This window comes from Protopterus annectens, chromosome 1.part0 (assembly GCF_019279795.1).
Source record: "Protopterus annectens isolate FY-2018-M chromosome 1.part0, PAN1.0, whole genome shotgun sequence".
Lineage (NCBI taxonomy): Eukaryota > Metazoa > Chordata > Ceratodontiformes > Protopteridae > Protopterus > Protopterus annectens.
Genome location: NC_056725.1, coordinates 167441618 through 167460595, shown reverse-complemented (window position 1 = coordinate 167460595; position 18978 = coordinate 167441618). Strand labels below are relative to the sequence as shown.

Sequence of the window (18978 nt, the reverse complement as noted above, 5' to 3'; positions counted from 1 at the left end):
TTTCCACTGGGAAAGCCAGGATCCTGATGCAAAAAGAGGCATAGGGATTTCCTTCTACCTCAGCATAGGCATTTAGCTATTCCTCCTGTACTAGACATTGTTGATGCTTTCTTTGAATCTAGTTTGGCCCCTTATTCCCTGCCTCCTGCTCCCAGAAAACCTGGCAGATACTACAGGGTCCCTGAGTCCCACAAGTTCCTTTTCAAAAATCTTATTGCAGATCTAGAGACTATTTCACAGGGGCCCAAGGGCATTAAGGCTTCTACTGCTAAAAATCCTACCCCTTCTGATAGAGACTCCAGGGCACTGGATAGATGGGGTAAGAAGGTTTACACGTCTGCAACCTTGGCCATTACCGGTTTCATATGTTAAAATATCAGCAACATGTTAGTGGACTGCTTAAACAGAAAATGATGATTCCTGTGTGGAAAATAAAGAATTACAGGATTTAATGCCTTCTGCCGTACAAGTTGGAAAACATACTTTGCAATGTGGTTTTGATTCATTAGAGGCCTCTTGCAGGGCTGCTGTTACTGAGTCTGTGCTCAGAAGGCATGCTTGGCTTAGAGTAATCTTTGCCTGATCATGTTAAAGCTAAATTGTTGGATGCTCCTTTAAATCAGGACCACCTGTTCGGCAACAAGGCTAAGGAAGTTCTTAAAAAGATGGCAGATGAAGCTAAATCAGTGCAAACTGTTAAAGATTTTTTACAAGTTCAGCCTCCTAGATTTAGTAGGCACTGGCCTCTAAGAATTGGTCCTTTCCAGCCCCTTCCAGGTCTTCTCAAGCCAAACTCAGACACAGCAAAAACCCCAGGTTTCAGTCCCCGGTGAGACACAGAACTAAGCAGTGGGGGCCTCCACTTCCAAGTCTGGGAATGAGACCCCCCCCCATGGTAAACTGTCTCAATGACTTCCTTTTAAAATTTCCAAGCACTTATCAACTCACTGCCCCTTTGGGGGGAAAGATTGCTCTTCATGCATAGAATTGGGAACTCATTACCCAGGACAAATGGGTTTTAAAGTGTCCCAGGGATACAGATTTCACTTCCACATGTTGCCAACATCAAGTGGATGGCCGGACCTACCCCCAGATTAGTGGGCAGAGGCATAAAAACAAGTACTTTCTCTCTTAAGCATGGGGGCTATTCATCTGGTACCAGAAGAGGAAAAGGGACAAGGTTTCTACTAGAGACTTTTCCTGGTACCCAGAAAAGACGATTCATGGTGTCCTATCCTGGACCTGTATACTCTAAACACCTTCTTGGAGATTCCAAAATTCAAGATGCTGACTCTTCAATAACTTCCTATGCTAGGCAAAGATGCCTGGTTGGCAACACTAGATTTAAAAGAAGCATACCTGCACATTCCAATCAGCGAATCTTGCAGAAGATACCTACGCTTCAAAGCAGGCTACACGCAGATGTTCTTCATGTTTCACTGTTGCAGTCATTACATTTGGGTAATCTGCTGGCAGGTTGCCCTCAGTCGGCCTGAATAACAAAGTCTTGGGTCCTGCGTCAGTTGCGGTCCCTCTTCCATGACATCAGGGGTATAAAACATGCAGCTGATGCCATTTTAATCACTTTCTTGACACGCGGTGCCCGAAGCAGAAGCAGTTCGCAAGTGCCGGTCAGCAGACTCATGAAATATTCGTTTTCGAGTTTCAGAACAGAAGTCTTCAAACTAAAGCCAAGTACCCCGTTGGGGAAACTTTTTCTTGCTCCTTACCAATGTTGATAAAAGTTAATTGCGTTACTTGTGGGAAGGAAATGCCTCATAAGGATTTTCATTTGTACTGTATTCCTTGCCCTAGGCCCTGATCACAAAGTGCCTTGCTGTCGGTTTAGTGCTAAATTTAACCATCGCACTATTAAGCGTAGGTATATTTTTGCTTCTAAATATTTTGGTTCAATATTTAACTACCCTGAAATGTTGTCTGTTAGCAATCAGACTACCGGAGTTCACAAAAAAACGGAAGGAAAAAGACAGTCGAGGTCCAAAACCAATGAAGCTTCTCTTAAGCCAGTCGCCGGTGCTCAGTGAGCTGCTTTCACAGCCCCTGATACCCACTAATTTTGAGTCGCAGGCCTCTACAGAGACCCATTCGGAGTCCGGTATGCTGCAAGATTCGCAAAGTATTGAACCCGTGGATCTCTCTCCCTTGGGTGGGTTCGGAGCCGCTGAGCAGGCACCAGCTTTTGAGGGTATTTTCAGGCCTCAACATTTTTATATTAAACTGATGCCATCAACAAAAACAAGGTCAAAAACAACTTCTATGTCTAAAAAAAGAAGCATGAACCACATGCTCGGGCCCCGATGCCTAAAAACAAATGATCAAAATGGCTGAGTATTTAATTACCTTGATCAGGGGTTCCCAACACCCCCCCCCCCCCCAGAGCAGTCTAAAAAGTCTTAAAGCAACTGAGCCAAGGACTTCTGTCTCCGATTCCACTTCTGTCTCTGTGCCATCGGTTTCTTCGGTACCGAAGCAACTTTTGGTACAGAGACACTCACCAGATGTTCTTCGTGTTTCACTGTTGCAGTCATTACACTTGGGTTATCTACTTGCAGGTTGCCCTCAGTCGGCCTGATTAACAAAGTCTTGGGTCCTGCATCGGTTGCTGTCCTTTCTTCCATGACGTCAGGTCGTCAGGGGTGTAAAACATGCAGCCGACGCCATTACACCAGTCTCTTGCGAACTACTTCGGGCACCGCATGGCAAGTGCCAGTCGGCCGACTCCTAAAATTTTCATTTTCGAGTTTCAGAACCGAAATCTTAAACTAAGTACCCCATTGGGGAAACTTTTTCTTGCTCCTTACCGATGTCAGTAAAAGTTAATAATTGCATTACTTGTGGAAAGCAAATACCTCAAAGATTTTCATTCGTACTGTATACCTTGCTTAGGCCCTGACCACAACGTACCTTGCTGCCTGTTTTGTGCTTTATTTAATCAGCACACTTCCTGTGTATATTTTTGCCTCTAAATATTTCAGTTCTCTGTTTAAGTATCCAGAAATGTGTTGGCCATCCATCTGCCGGGATTCCGAAAAAATGCAAAGATAAAGACAGACAGGGTGCCAAGGTCCAAAACTGCCGACAACGCTTCTCCTAAGCCAGTTCGCCGGTACTCAGTGATGCGCTTTCGCAGCCTCTGATACCTGCTACTTCTGATTCGCAGGCCTCTACTGAGACCCATTCGGAGTCCGGTATGCTGCAGGATGCTTCAGCTATAAAACCCGTGGATGTCTTTATCTCCCCCCGCTAAGAGGCCTAGGCAAGACTCTGATCATGAATCTTCAGATCAGGTTTCCATTTCTTCTGATTCCTCTTCTGATCAGGAATTTTCTGTTCCACCTTATGAGGATTCTGATGCAGAGGAATCCATCCCCATCTGCATCTCCTCCTGAGGATTACTCTTTTGGAGAGACTTTGCATACTTTAAGGGAACATTTTCACTGGGAGAGTCAGGACTTCTCTGAATCAAAAAAAGGCTTGGGGATTTCCTTCTTCCTCAGCATAGGCCTTTGGCAATACCTCCTGTATTAGACATTGTTGATAAAGTGTTCTCGGAATCAAGCATGGCTCCTGATTCCCTGCCTCCGGCTTCTAGTAAGCCAGACAGATATTACAGGATTCCTGACTCCCGCAAATTTCTTTTCAAAAATCCTGCTGCTGATCCTGAGACTATTTCTCAGGGTCCCAAGGGGGGTGTTAAGGCTTCTACAGCCAAAAATCCTACCCCTTCTGATAGAGATTCCAGGGTGCTGGATAGATGGGTTAAGAAGGTTTATACGTCTGCAACCTTGGCAATCATGGCTTTAAACTGCCAGTTTCATATGCTTAAATATCAACAGCATGTTATGGGCTTACTGAAACAGAAAATGTTGGTTTTTGATTGTGTGAAAAATCGTTACAGGATTTATTGCATTCAGCAGAACAGGTTGGAAAGCATACTTTGCAATGTGGTTTTGATTCCTTGGAGGCCTCTTGTAGGGCTGCCATTACTGGATCTGTGAAGAGAAGGCATGCCTGGCTCAAGGAGCAAAATCTGCCTGATCATGTTAAAGCTAAATTGTTGGATGCCCCTTTGCAGCATGATACTTTGTTTGGTAATGAGGCAGAAGAGGTTTTAAAGAAAATGGAAGACAAAGCTAAATCTATGCAAACTGTAAAAGATTTCTTGCAAGTGCAGCCACCCAAGTTCAGTAGGCATTGGCCTACTAAAAACTGGTCCTTTTCCTGTGTCCAGCAGAGCCACTCGGGGCAACCCCAGGTGCTCAAAAGGCTCCAGATGTCAATCACAGGGAGCTTGCAGGTCAAAGCAATGGGGTGCCTCCACCTCCAAATCTGGAGGTAAAGCACAACCCTACAGTAAGCAGTCTCAATGACTTTCCTCTACCATCTCCAAGCACTTATCTTTTGGTAGCCCCCTTGGGGGAAAACTAGCACTTCATGCTCAAAATTGGCAGTTAATTACTCAGGCCAAGTGGGTATTAAACTTAGTATCCCAGGGGTACAGATTTCATTTCCATACTTTGCCAATTTCAAACGGATGGCCAGATCTGCCACAAAACCAGTGGGGAGAGGCACAGAAAAAAGTCCTGTCCCTCATGGATATGGGAGCTGTACAACCGGTACCAGAAAAGGAAAAAGGGCAAGGATTTTATTCAAGACTTTTCCTGGTACCCAGAAAAGACAATTCATGGCGTTCAGTACTGGACTTCGATTCTGAACACTTTCCTGGACATTCCAAAATTCAAAATGCTGACTTTACAACAGCTACTGCCTATGCTAGGCAAGATTGCTGGGTTAGTAACTCTAGACTTAAAAAGGCATACCTGCATATTCCAATCGGGGAATCTTGCAGAAGATTCCTCCGCTTCAAAGCAGGTTTTTTGCATTACCAATTCTCTGCACTGCCCTTTGGCTTATCTACTCCGCCCAGGGTCTTTACAAAGTGCCTGACACCAGTAATCACATTCTGCAGACAAACATTCAAATTTGTCCTTATCTGGACGATTGTCTCATTCAGGAAGAGGACACGGACACTGTTCAACATCTGGCGTTTGTAAAAAGGCTTCTAGCATGCGTAGGGTACACCATAAACAAAAAGAAATCACAACAGGTACCCTCTCAAATTACATTCCTGGGTGCAAGCTTGAATACAACTGCCCACATGGCTTACCTCAAGCCAGACAAACAAATGCATTTGACAACATACTTCAAACAAATGGCAACAAAAACCCAGTTATCTGCAAGACAAATTCTGCAGGCTTTGGGGTTCATGGTATATACTACATTCTACTAATTCCATATGCGAGACTGCATATGAGGGTACACCATAAACAAAAATAAATCACAACAGGTACCCTCTCAAATTACATTCCTGGGTGCAAGCTTGAATACAACTGCCCACATGGCTTACATCAAGCCAGACAAACAAATGCAATTGACAACATACTTCAAACAAATGGCAACAAAAACCCAGTTATCTGCAAGACAAATTCTGCAGGCTTTGGGTTTCATGGTATATACTACATTCTACTAATTCCATATGCGAGACTGCATATGAGGAAACTTCAATGGTACCTAAAAAGTTTATGGAGTCAACATTCACAGCCTGGAAACAATAATTCCTCTCTAACCTGCCTACAACAGGAGTTTGTTTGGTGGGCAGACATGTCACCAAAACAAGGGACAGTCATTCACTCTACCCCTTGCCACCCAAACCCTAACTACAGACTCATCAGACTATGCTTCGGGGGCTTACCTGGCAGGGAGATGCATTCATGGCAAATGGAGCCCAAACCAAATGCATCTGCATATAAACCAGAAAGAAATGCTAGCTGTTCAGAATGCTCTGACAGCCTTCAATGACTTACTTCATCCAGGACAGCTACTGATAAAGACTGACAACACCACAGTTATGTGGTGCATAAGCAGGGGGGTACCCATTCCTACCCCCTTTGCAGACTAGCCATGGCCTTGTGGAACACAGCTTTGACTTAACAAATGCATCTTCAAGCTCATGACCTAAGCAGAAATCTCATGGACCCGCATGAATGGAAACTGGATCCACAAATCTTCAGCATGTTAACACAGTAATGGGGAAGCCCAGACATAGATCTATTTACCTCTCCCCAAAACTATCAGTTGGACAAATTCTGCACAAGAACTAGTCGCAAAAAAGCATGGAAAGTGGATGCTCTATCCTTCAGCTGGGAAAACCTATCAGTCTATGCCTTCCCTTTCTGCCTGTACTCTCCAAGGTCTTACTAAAAGTCAGACAGGAAAAACCAAAAATGATTCTAATTGCTCCGGACTGGTCTCTCTAACACTGGTACCCGCTTCTAAGGAATATGTCACAACTTCCTCCATGGTACTTGCCTCAAGCACCTTATCTACTGTCTCAGCAGAACTATCAAATTCTGCACTCTCCACTCCAAACTCTGAATTTTGGTGTTCTCCTGGGAGGCCTTACATTTTTGGCCCCTCGGATACTGTTTTAGCAGTGGATGAGAAAAGAGGGGGAGGATCTGTGTTGTAATGAGCAGAGATGGCAGAGGCATGGATTTTTATTGAAGAAAAAGATTGGCCCTTGTCAAGTATCTCAGTTAAGTATTGTAAAATCTGAGGAATATTGGGCTTTGCTGTGTCTATTCCTTGTGCTTGGTTCCAAGCACAGACTCTCTTCCATTTATCAGCATAGGATTTTCTAGTACTAGGCCTTCTGGCTTCCAAAATGACATCCATCACAGGTTTACTGAGATGTGGTTTGATTAATTAGTTGATTAGCCATGCTGCAAGATTCATGGGACCTCAATTTTATGCTGGAAAAACTCACCCTGCCTCCTTTTGAACCAGCAGCTACTGCGGATATAAAATTTATATCTTGGAAGACAGCTTTTCTTTTGGCAGTCACTTCAGCTAGATGGGTTTCAGAACTGCAGGCTCTCATGGCAGTGGAGCCTTTTATTATATTTTACCCGGACAGGGTGGCCCTCAGAACCCATCCTTTTATGCCTAAGGTGGTATCCAGTGTGGCTCTTAACCAAGACCATTCACCTGCCAACATTTTTCCCAACTCCGCAGAACAAGGGGGAGCGGATTCTGCATTCATTTAGACAACAAAGATTCTACTTAAAGGACAAAATCTCTAAGAAAGTTTGAGCAACTACTGGTAGCATTTGCTGCAGTATCAGATGGGAAAGCTATATCAAAGCAGACTATTTCTAAATGGATAAGCCACTGCATTCGTTTATGCTATTTGCACCATGGTAAACCTGTGCCCAGTGGGATTAAATCCCATTCCAAACCACACCAAAGAGTTTAATATAAAGCTTTTGGGTCTACACCCTTCATCAGTATAAAATAATTACATTAATCCAACATTTAAATAGGAGATGCAATTAAATCACATGCTTCAGCCCATCCCATATTTTAACCAGCAATTAATTTTTTAAAAAATACTCAATGTCATGTAGCAGAAATAAAATACAACATAAAAACATATATATGGATATTTATTTAATGTTTTTGTTGCATTTTATTTCTGCTATATGACATTGAGTATGTTTTTTTAAAAAAATGTAATTGCTGGTTAAAATGTGGGATGGGCTGAAGCATGTGATTTAATTGTGTATCCTATTTAAATGTTGGAGTAATGTAATTATTTTATACTGATGAAGGGTGTAGAGCCGAAAGCTTTATATTAAACTCTTTGGTGTGGTTTAGAGTTGTCGTTGGATTTATTGAAGCAGTGACACCATCGTTGGTTTTATTTATCAAATCCCATTCCACCAGGGCTGCCTCTACTTCAGCAGCTTTTCTCAGAGGGGTCCCAACCAAAGACATTCTAGAAGCTGCTACAAAGCATTATCATTTACCTCTCTTCTCTAAATCCAGGGCAGGCTTTGCCACTGCAGTGCTGCAGGACCTTATAGCTGCTCGTAATGCTGTTTAGTTCCATCCTCCCATCCATAGCTTTGGGATTCTACCCAAATGTAATTACTGCAACAGTGAAACACGAAGAACATAGTACAGATGATGTTCATCGTGTTTCACTGTTGCAGTCATGACTGTAGGGTTCTCCCCTGCCGGCAGGCAGCCCTCGGTCGGCCAGAATCCCAAAGTCTGGGTCCGGCGTTTGCTGTTCAACCATGCTCCCTGACGTCAGAGCGCCAGGAGTACAAAGCTGACAGCCGACGCCATCTTCTCCAGTCTTTCTTGCCGTGCGGTGATAGCTGTTCGCAAGTGCCGGTCGGCTGACTCCTGAATATTTTTTCTGATATACTTCAGTCCGAAGATTTTCTTCTCCACTCAAAGCTAAGTACCCCGTTGGGGAAACTTTTTTCTTGCTCCACTCCGATGTCAGAAAGTTAATTGTATTTCATGTGGGAAGCAAATACCTCATAAGGATTTTCATTCTTACTGTATTCCTTGCTTAGGCCCTGACCACGACGTAGCTGTCGGTTTTGTGCTAGATTCAATGAATGTACAATTAAGCGAAGGTACGATTTTGCTTTTCATTACTTCGGTAGGCGCTTTAACTACAAAATGTCGTCTGATACGGTTCCGGCTACCGGAGTTCACAAACATCGCAAGGATAAAGACAGGCCCCCAAGGTCCAAATCTGATAGCGCACAAGCGGAGCCAGCTTCAGTATGGCCGTTGTCAGTGAGGCGCTTTTGCAGCCCCTGTCGGCCATTTCAGAACCGATGGCCGAAACGGACTCTCATAAGGAGCCAACCAGGCCTTTAAATATTTCTGTTGCAGGACCTTCGGACAATGCTCCTTCGGATGGGTCCGGAGCCGCTGTGCAGGTACCGGCTTCCGATGGGGTTTTCAGGCCTACTCAGCTTCTAATGAAGGCAAAGACAAAGGCAAAGACTCCTCCTAAATCAAAGACTACGACACAGGCCTCTTCTGAACCGGCTCCCAAGTCACAGAAGCAGTTACTCAAGCTGGCGGAGGATTTACTTACTATGATTAGGGGTTCACATCCCCCTCCAGATAAAAGGCCAAGGCAGGATGTTTATTATGATTCCTCTGATCAGGCTTCTGTTTCCTCAGTTTCTTCTGATCAGGAATATTCTTTCCTTATGAGGATTCTGATGCTGAAGAATCCATTTCTTCAGCTTCTCCCCCTGAGGATTTCTCTTTTGAGGAAACTTTGCATGAAATGAGGGAACATTTCCACTGGGAAGGACAGGAGTATTCGGAATCTAAGAAAAGACTGAGGGATTTTCTTCTTCCCCAACATAGACCCCTGGCTATTCCTCCTGTTTTGGATATTGTGGATGATGCCTTTTCGGAGGCTAACTTAACCCCTGACTCTTCCTCCTGCTCCTGTTAAGCCTGATAGATATTACAGGGTTCCTGATTCCCATCAGTTTTTATACAAGAACCCTTCTGCTGACCCTGAAACCATTTCTCAGGGTCCTAAGGGAGTTAAGGCCGCTTCTGCCAAAAATCCCATTCCTACTGAAAAGGATTCTCGATCCTTAGAAAGATGGGGCAAAAAGGTGTACACTTCTGCTACTTTATCCATTAGGGCTTTAAACTGTCTGTTTCATATGCTAAAATACCAGCAATTTCTCTGGTCTGTTATAAAACAAAAGCTTACTTCCATTTCTGCCTGTGCAGATAAGGAATTACATGACTTATTGCATGCCACTGAACAAGTTGGGAAGCATGGTTTACACTGTGGATTTTTGATGCCTTGGAGGCTTCTTGTAGGGCTGCGGCCTCTGGCACAGTCATTAGAAGGCATGCATGGCTAAAGGAACAAAATTTGCATGAACAAGTAAAGGCTAAATTATTGGATGCTCCTGTTCAGCATAATGTTTTGTTTGGATCAAAAGCTGAAGAGGTGATTAAAACGATGGAGGATAAGGTGAAATGCATGCAAACAGTTAAAGATTTCTTACAAGTACAGCCACCTAGATTTAGCAGGAATTGGCCTTCAAAAAATTGGTCCTTTCCCACTTCAGACAGGCCTCAGAGGGGTAGATATAGATGCTCCAGAGGAAGGCCTCAAACACAAGCTTCTTATAGACCAAGACAGTGGACTGCTTCCACACCTAGGGGAGGAGAGGACAGGCCACAAACTCAAAGGAAACAAACTCAATGACTCCCTCTGTTGTGCTACAGGAACTTCTTGCCTGGAAGCCCTGCACGGAGGAAAACTCTCTCTTTTTTATCAAAATTGGACTCAAATAACCCAAGACAAGTGGGTTTTGGATGTGGTTTTAAGAGGTTACAAATTCCATTTTCATACCTTGCCAAGGCCAAGCGGATGGCTAGACCTTCCAAAACATCAATGGACGGAGGCCTTAAACCAGGTGGAAGCTCTTTTGGCTATGAATGCCATAGAACTAGTTCCACTTTCAGAGATGGGAAAAGGTTTTTACTCGAGGCTCTTTCTAGTCCCAAGGAAGCAAAACTCATGGGAGACCCATTCTGGATCTGTCGGTCTTGAACACCTTTTTAGAGATTCCAAAATTCATGATGCTTACTCTACAGCAGCTACTTCCAATGCTGTCCAAAGATGCATGGATGGTAACTTTGGATTCAAAGGAGGCATATTTACACATTCCCATCAGGCAGGATCGCAGAAAATACCTCAAGTTCAAGGCCGGATCGAGGCACTTTCAATTCTCTGCGCTGCCCTTTGGATTGTCTACTGCGCCCAGGGTCTTCAAATGCCTGGCTCCAGTAGTAGCTTACTGCAGACTCAAGGGAATTCAAATTTACCCTTATCTGGACGATTGTCTAATTCAGGCAGACAGCAAGGATGTCTTACTCCAGCATCTAGAATTTGTACAGAACCTCCAAGATGTCCTTCAACGATGCATCTGCAGTCCTTACAAATGGGTTGTCCTGTCGTCAGGCAGCCCTTCCGTCGGCCGGATTCCAAAGTCTGGGTCTGGCTTCGGCTGGTGTCGCACTTCACCCGACGTCATAGCTGCAGTTCTCCTGGTATAAAGGCATCAGCCGATGCCATTTTCCTCAGTCTTTCTTGCCGCGTGGCGCCCGAAGCAGAAGCTGTTCGCAAGTGCCGGTCGGTCAGATCCAGAGATTACTACTACCGAATACTACTTCGAAGACTTCTAAAAAGCTAAGTACCCCGTTGGGGACTCTTTCTTGCCTCAGCCGATGTCAGAAAAAGTGAATAACTGTTTAACTTGTGGGAAACAAATACCTCATAAAGATTTCCACTCTTACTGCTTACCTTGTTTAGGCCCAGACCACGACGTAGCAGCTTGTCTAGCCTGTGCTTCTTTTAACCGACGGACGCTTAGACGTCGGTCGGAGTTTGCTGAGCAGTTTTTTGGCTCTGATTTTGCCTATATTATGCCGTCGGATCCTCAGACTACACAAATTACCAAAAAACGCAAAGAAAAGGACCGACACTCGCGGTCCGCGGTTTCATCCGAAACCGCGGTTAAGCAAACCGCGAGTGTCTCTGTTTCGGCCGAAACAGAGCAAGCGGTTCTTTCTTCAGCCGAAACCATGCCTTCTTCCGAGGCCTCTTCTAACCTGGTAGAATCGGCTTCTGAAATCCAACCTGCTGTTGTGGTTTCTCAGGAATTATCGGACACTATTCCCTTGGATATATCAACCCCTGCACGTGGAGCTGCTAGGCCTCCTGCAGCCATGTCCATTAAGGCTTTTGCCAGGGCTAAAGCAGCTAAAGCTACTAAGACTGTGCCTGTTAAGCCCCCCTCTCACAGGCCCAGCTCCAGTTCCCAAATGCTTTCTCTGGCAGAGGATCTCATTTCTTTAATAAGGGGATCCCAACCTCATCCAGACAGGGCCTCTCATCCACCTCCAGAGAAGAGACCTAGAGCAGAGCCCTCTGAGCCAGTGTCCACGGATGATTCCTCTGATGATTCAGACAATACAGACCCTCCAGAGGCTCCTTATTCTCCTTACGAAGACTCTGATGCTGAAGAGTCGATTCCTTCTGCCTCTCCACCTGAGGAATTTTCCTTTGGGGAAACCTTACATGCCATGAGGGAACAATTTCAGTGGCAGGGCCAAGATTTCTCAGACTCCAGGAAAAGGCTTAGGACCTTTTTGCATTTACCACAACATAGGCCTTTAGCTATACCTCCAGTTCTTTCTGTTGTAGATGATGCATTTAATGATGCTTGTACTGCTCCTGATTCTTTACCTCCAGCCCCTGCTAAGCCCGATAGGTTCTACAGGGTCCCGGACACACATCACCATTTGTACAAGGCTCCTTTTGCAGATCCCGAGACTATCTCCCAGGGGCCTAAGGCAGTAGCATCTACCTCTGCAAAAAATCCCCTCCCCTCTGAAAGGGAATCCAGGTCCTTAGAGAGATGGGGTAAAAAAGTATACACCTCTGCTACTCTGTCAGCTAGGGCCTTGAACTGTCAATTTCATATGATCCAATATCAGGAGTTTATGCTTGATCAGTTAACTAAGAAACTGTCCTCTGATGAATCTTTAGATAAGAAATATGTTCTGGAAATGGTGCATAACATTCAGCAAGTTAGTAACCATTTTTTAAAATGCGGCTATGATGCACTGGAGGCTTCCTTTAGATCAGCCATGACTGGCACAGTTATCAGAAGGCATGCATGGTTGAAAGAACAGGCTTTGCCGGACCATGTCAAATCAAAACTATTAGATTCTCCCATGGACAAGGTCAATTTATTTGGTTCTCCTGCTCAGCAGGTACTGAAGAAAATGGAAGAGAAGGCAAAATCTGTACAAACAGTGAAAGACTTCTTACAGGTCCAACCTCCAAGGTTTAGCAGGAACTGGCCCTTCAAAAATTGGTCCTTTCCAGACTCCTCTAAAGCACAGAGAGGCAGGAATAGGCGTTCAAGAGGCAGAAATCAATCCAGGGGTGCCTACAGGGACGCCAGTGGCAGGGCAACAACCAGCGAGGCACAGACACAGCCACTACCACTGCAACAGGACAATCACAGTGACTTGGCTCTGGCACCGCCTACCAGGGAACAGCTAGCAGCACCCATAGGCGGAAAGCTAGCCTTATTTTCAAAGAACTGGCATTACATCACAAGGGACAAGTGGATTTTGCAAACTATAGACCAAGGTTACAGGTTTCATTTCCATACTCTACCAGGAAAAAGAGGAATGCCAAACCTACCACCAAATCAAAAGATAGAAGCTCTAAAACAAATAGCTCAATTAGTAAGAATGAGAGCTGTGGAAAAGGTACCATCTATGGAACAAGGAAAGGGATTTTACTCCAGACTCTTCCTGGTACCAAGAAAAGAGAAAAAATAGAGGCCTATTCTCGACCTGTCCGCTTTAAACACATTCCTCATTGTTCCAAAATTCAAAATGCTGACTCTACAGCAGCTTCTTCCCATGCTGGGCAGGGAGTCTTGGCTGGTAACTCTAGATCTCAAGGAGGCATACCTGCACGTCCCCATACGACCAAATTGCAGAAGATACCTCAGATTTCTTGCAGGATCAGAGCATTATCAATTCTCAGCATTGCCCTTTGGCTTATCTACTGCGCCCAGAGTGTTCACGAAATGCCTGGCATCAGTAATCGCTCATTGCAGACTTCAGGGAATCCAAATTTATCCCTACCTGGACGACTGCCTCATACAAGCGGACAACCAAAACAAGCTAACAGAAGACTTAGAGTCATTTACTTGCTGCAAGCCCTGGGATATACAGTCAATATAAAAAAGTCAAGGCTGATACCATCCCAAAGAATAACCTTTTTAGGCGCAGAGCTAGACACATCAAAGCAGATGGCATTCCTAACTGTAGAAAAACAAGAACAACTTCCTCTCTACTTCTTGGCATTAACAAAGCAGAACCATCTAACAGCAAGAAAAGTACTGCAAGCCCTGGGCTTCATGGCATCCTGCATAATTCTGGTCCCTCATGCCAGACTGCATATGAGAAAGCTACAGTGGTACCTGAAGAATTTATGGTCTCAACACAAACACAGCCTAGAAACCAAAATTCCACTAATACCATGCCTGAAGCAAGAGTTCCTATGGTGGGATCAGGCCTGTCAATCGAACACAGGTTTGCCCTTCTACAGCATTCAACCAAGCCAAACCATCACAACGGACGCCTCAGACCTCGGTTGGGGGGCCCACATGCTGGACAAGTGCATACAAGGCTTATGGACTCAAGATCAACTGCACCTGCACATAAATCTAAAGGAAATGCTGGCAGTAAAATTGGCAATCCAGACATTCAGACCATTCCTCCAAGAAGGACAGTTGATGATAAGGACAGACAACACCACAGTTATGTGGTACATCAACAAACAGGGAGGCACACATTCATACCCTCTATGCCAGATGGCACTGGACCTATGGAATGTGGCTCTGAGTTACAACATTCAGTTGCAAGCAATTTTTGTACCGGGAAAAGAAAACATTCTAGCAGACATATTAAGCAGAAGTACCACGGATGCCCACGAATGGATGCTGCACCCGGACATCTTCAAAGCCATCACAAGAAAATGGGGACTACCACAAATAGGCTTATTTGCATCCCCACTCAATCACCAGCTAAAGAAATTCTGCACAAGGACGTACCACCCACTTGCTTGGAAGGTGGACTCCCTATCTTTCAGTTGGAAAAACCTGACAGCATATGCATTCCCACCACTTCCTTTGATGCACAAGTTGCTATTGAAGATCAAAGAGGAACGTCCAAGGATCATTCTGATAGATCCAGACTGGCCAAGACAACATTGGTACCCATTACTGAGGAGCATGTCTCGGGAACAAATGTGGACACTACCCCTGATCCCCATTGCTGTTAACACAGAACAGCTACAACATCCTGCATCCAAACCTGAAAAAACTGCAGCTGACTGCCTGGAACATTACATAAGAGCAACTAACCCAAATTTATCCCAAAGGGTTAAAGACGTTATCCTTGAGGCTCGCAGACCTTCAACAAGAAAGAATTATGCAGCAAAATGGAAAAGATATCTCATTTGGAGTACTGCAAAGGGAAAAGATGTGTCACTGGTAAACATAGCCAACATCCTGGAGTACTTGGCAGAGCTCTTCCATACAGGCCTGTCCTATTCCTCCAAGATACACGCATCAGCTATTTCGCCAGAATACAGCTTGGATCCCCCTGTCTTCTCACATCCTCTGCTCAGGCAGTTTCTGAGAGGAATTAAAAATGTAAAACCTCCTAGGAAACCACCATTGCCAGCATGGGACTTGAACTTTGTGCTAGAAAAATTGACACTTCCTCCTTTCGAACCAGCAGCGACAGCAGAATTACAATACTTATCCTGGAAGATTGCTTTCCTGCTGGCAATCACCTCAGCAAGAAGGGTTTCTGAACTACAGGCATTAATGGCAGTGCAACCCTTCCTGATCTTCCATCAAGACAGAGTGTCCATGAGAACAAATCCTACATTTATGCCTAAGGTGGTATCCAGAGTGTCTTTAAACCAGGCTATCCACCTACCTACATTCTTCCCCAACCCACAGAGCAGGGGAGAAAGACTGTTGCATACCTTGGATGTGCATAGACAATTACGCTACTACCTGGACAGGACCAAGTCCAATAGAAAACTGACCAGCTTCTGGTAGCATATGCAACAGGAAGGGAAGGAAAAGCAATTTCAAAACAGACAATCTCCAAGTGGATAGGAAATTGCATTAGATTTTGTTACTCCTTCCACGGAAAGAAAACTCCAGAGAACATCAGGCCTCACTCCACAAGGGCTACAGCCACTACTACAGCTTTCTTACGAGGGGTGGCTACCAAGGACATTATAGAGGCTGCTACTTGGATCTCCGTGCATACATTTGCCAAGCATTATAATTTACCTTTATACTCTAGATCCCGAGCAGGTTTTGCCACTGCTGTTTTGCAAGGGATCCTAGCTACACCATAATCTCTCTTTTTTCCTCCTCCCCTAGTTTGGCTATGGTATTCTACCCATTTGTAAGGACTGCAGATGCATCCTTGAAGGACATAGTACAGTTTTGTACCTACCATAAATGTAGATGTCCGATAGGAATGCATCTGCAGTCAGGATTACCCACCCGCCTTCCCCTCTGTGGTACTCCTAGGGTATTTGCCATCTTTCAGCTAGCTTGGGGGGATCTATTATGGTGTATTTGTTTGTATATATGTACATACATGCTTATTTTATGTGTTTGCTCTCTGCTATTTGGAAACGTTGGCATTTATCCAAATTTAGCCATCCAAGGGGGCACCTGGCAACTGGGGCAAGAAACACTGAGGAAAATGGCGTCGGCTGATGCCTTTATACCAGAAGAACTGCAGCTATGACGTCGGGTGAAGTGCGACACCAGCCGAAGCCAGACCCAGACTTTGGAATCCGGCCGACCGAAGGGCTGCCTGACGACAGGACAACCCATTTGTAAGGACTGCAGATGCATTCCTATCGGACATCTACATTTATGGTAGGTACAAAACTGTACTTTCCTGGGATTCTCTGTAAACATAAAACAAGTCAAATTTGACACCATCACAACAGATAACTTTTCTGGGTGCACTTCTAAACACCACAACCCAGATGGCATTTCTGACATCCGGAAAACAATTACAGCTGGCTTCAACTTTCAGAACCTTGTCAACTTTAACTCCACTATCTGCAAGGAAATTCCTGCAGGCTTTGGGTTACATGGCCTCCTCCATCCTTCTCGTACCATATGCAAGACTACACATGAGGAAAATACAGTGGTACCTAAAAAGTGTATGGTCTCAGCATTGCCACAGTTTAGACATACTGATCTCCGTCCTTCCTTGCCTTCAAAGGGAATTTCTTTGGTAGTCCAGGGCATGTGCTCTAAACAAAGGGAAACCCTTCCGTCTGCCTCCTGCCACTCAGATTCTAACCACGGATGCCTCGGATTATGCTTGGGGAGCCCATTTTCAGGGCAATTGTCTGCAGGGTCTTTGGACAAAGGATCAGAAGCACCTGCATATCAACTTAAAGGAAATGTTAACCGTTCAGAAAGCTCTATTGGCCTTCAGGAATCTTACAACCAGGACAACTACTAATACGGACAGACAACACCACAGTTGTGGTACATAAACAAGCAAGGGGTATCTCATTCCTACCCCCTTTGCAGACTAGCCATGGATCAGACAGTCTGAGCAGAAACCTTTCGGATCCACACGAGTGGATGCTGGACACCAAAATATTCAGGATAACAGCAGTCTGGGGATGTCCTCACATAGACCTCTTTGCATCCCATCTCAATAATCAACTATGGAATTTTTGCACCAGGACTTTCCACAGAGAAGCTTGGAAAGTGGATGCCCTGTCATTCAGTTGGAGAAACCTCTCGGGATATGCCTTTCCGCCTCTTCCTTTTCTTCCACGGGTTTTATTGAAGATAAAACAGGACAAGCCCAAGATGATCTTGCTGGCTCCAAATTGGCCACGGCAGTTTTGGTATCCAACTCTTTAAAAAAAAAAAAAAAAAACTATGCCTGGAGCCCCCTTGGGTTTTACCTCAGTCTCCGAACCTTCTGTCCCAACATCAGGGTCAGGTTCTACACATGTCAGAACTCTCAGCCTGGCGGCCTGGTTAATCCAGGGCCTTTGATTTCTTCTTTCCTACCCAAGCAGGTTATGGATGTCATTTTAGAAGCCAGACGTCCTAGCACTAGAAAATCTTATGCAGGAAAAAGGAAAAGATTTTGTTCCTGGATGCAGGCTCAGGATTCTGATCTTCTTCTTCCTAACATTACTTTAATTTTACTTTACTTGACAGATCTCTTGCATAGGGGTCTCTCTCTCTTCCATTAAGATACATGCCTCTGCTATTTCTGCTCATTATAATACAGACCCTCCCATCTTTTCCCACCAGCTCATGAGACAGTTTCTCAGAGGAGCCAAGAACTTAAGTCCTCCTAGATCTCCTCCCATTCCTGCTTGGGATCTCAACTATGTTTTGGAAAAACTAACCTTGCCTCCTTTTGAGCCTGCTGCCTGTTCTGACATCAAGTTTTTATCTTGGAAGACAAGCTATCCTGTTAGCCCTAACCTCTGCAAGGAGAGTTTCAGAGTTACAAGCTCTTATGGCACTTTATATTATTTTTCATCAAGACAGGGTATCTTTGAGGACTAATCCTACCTTCATGCTTAAGGTGGTTTCCAAAGTGGCTTTAAATCAAACTATCCACTTGCCAACCTTTTTCCCCACTCCTCAAAATAAAGGGGAAAGGATCTTACATTCCTTGGATGTACACGGACAACTACGTTTTTACCTGAACAGAACCAAGGACATCAGAAAATCAGAACAATTTGTTTCTTATGCTTCAAGTTCCCAAGGTAAAGCCATTTCAAAACAGACCATTTCTAAATGGATTGCTCATGGAATCAGATTTTGTTATTCACACCATGGAAAGCAAATCCCAGGGAGTATACGGACTCATTCCACCAGAGCTGCTGCCACTTCTGCGGCCTTCCTCAGGGGAGTTCCTACCAAAGACATTTTGGAAGCTGCAACTTGGAGTTCAGTGCATAATTTTTCTAAGCACTACAATCTACCTCTCTACTCTGTTTAGGGCAGGCTTTGCCTCTGCAGTCTTGCAGGGCCTTTTAGCCGCCCCTTCTTTGACCACCTCCCTTTCTTTCAGCTTTGGGATTCTACCCTACAGTCATGACTGCAACAGTGAAACACGATGAACATAGTACAGTTGTGTACACCTACCATAAATGTAGATGTTCGCGTGTCTTCACTGTTGCAGTCTGGGTTTCCCTCCCTCCTGTCCCCTCTTTTTTTTACTTTTGTGCATTTCCTTTTTTCACCATTCTTCTGAGGTGTATTTGCAAAGGTTATGGGACCTTTTTCATTTTGGAACTCCTGACATCTGGGGCAAGAAAAACTGGAGAAGATGGCGTCAGCTGTCAGCTTTGTACTCCTGGCGCTCTGACGTCAGGGAGCATGGTTGAACAGCCGACGCCGGGCCCAGACTTTGGGATTCTGGCCG

At 44.7% G+C, this 18978-nt stretch overlaps 1 protein-coding gene across 2 annotated transcripts in view; it reads left to right on the top strand.

Annotated features, from left to right (window-relative positions):
• The window catches only part of LOC122788278 (alpha-actinin-4), a 1502973-nt gene that overhangs the window by 1078474 nt on the left and 405521 nt on the right, over positions 1–18978 (top strand). The window lies entirely within an intron of this gene.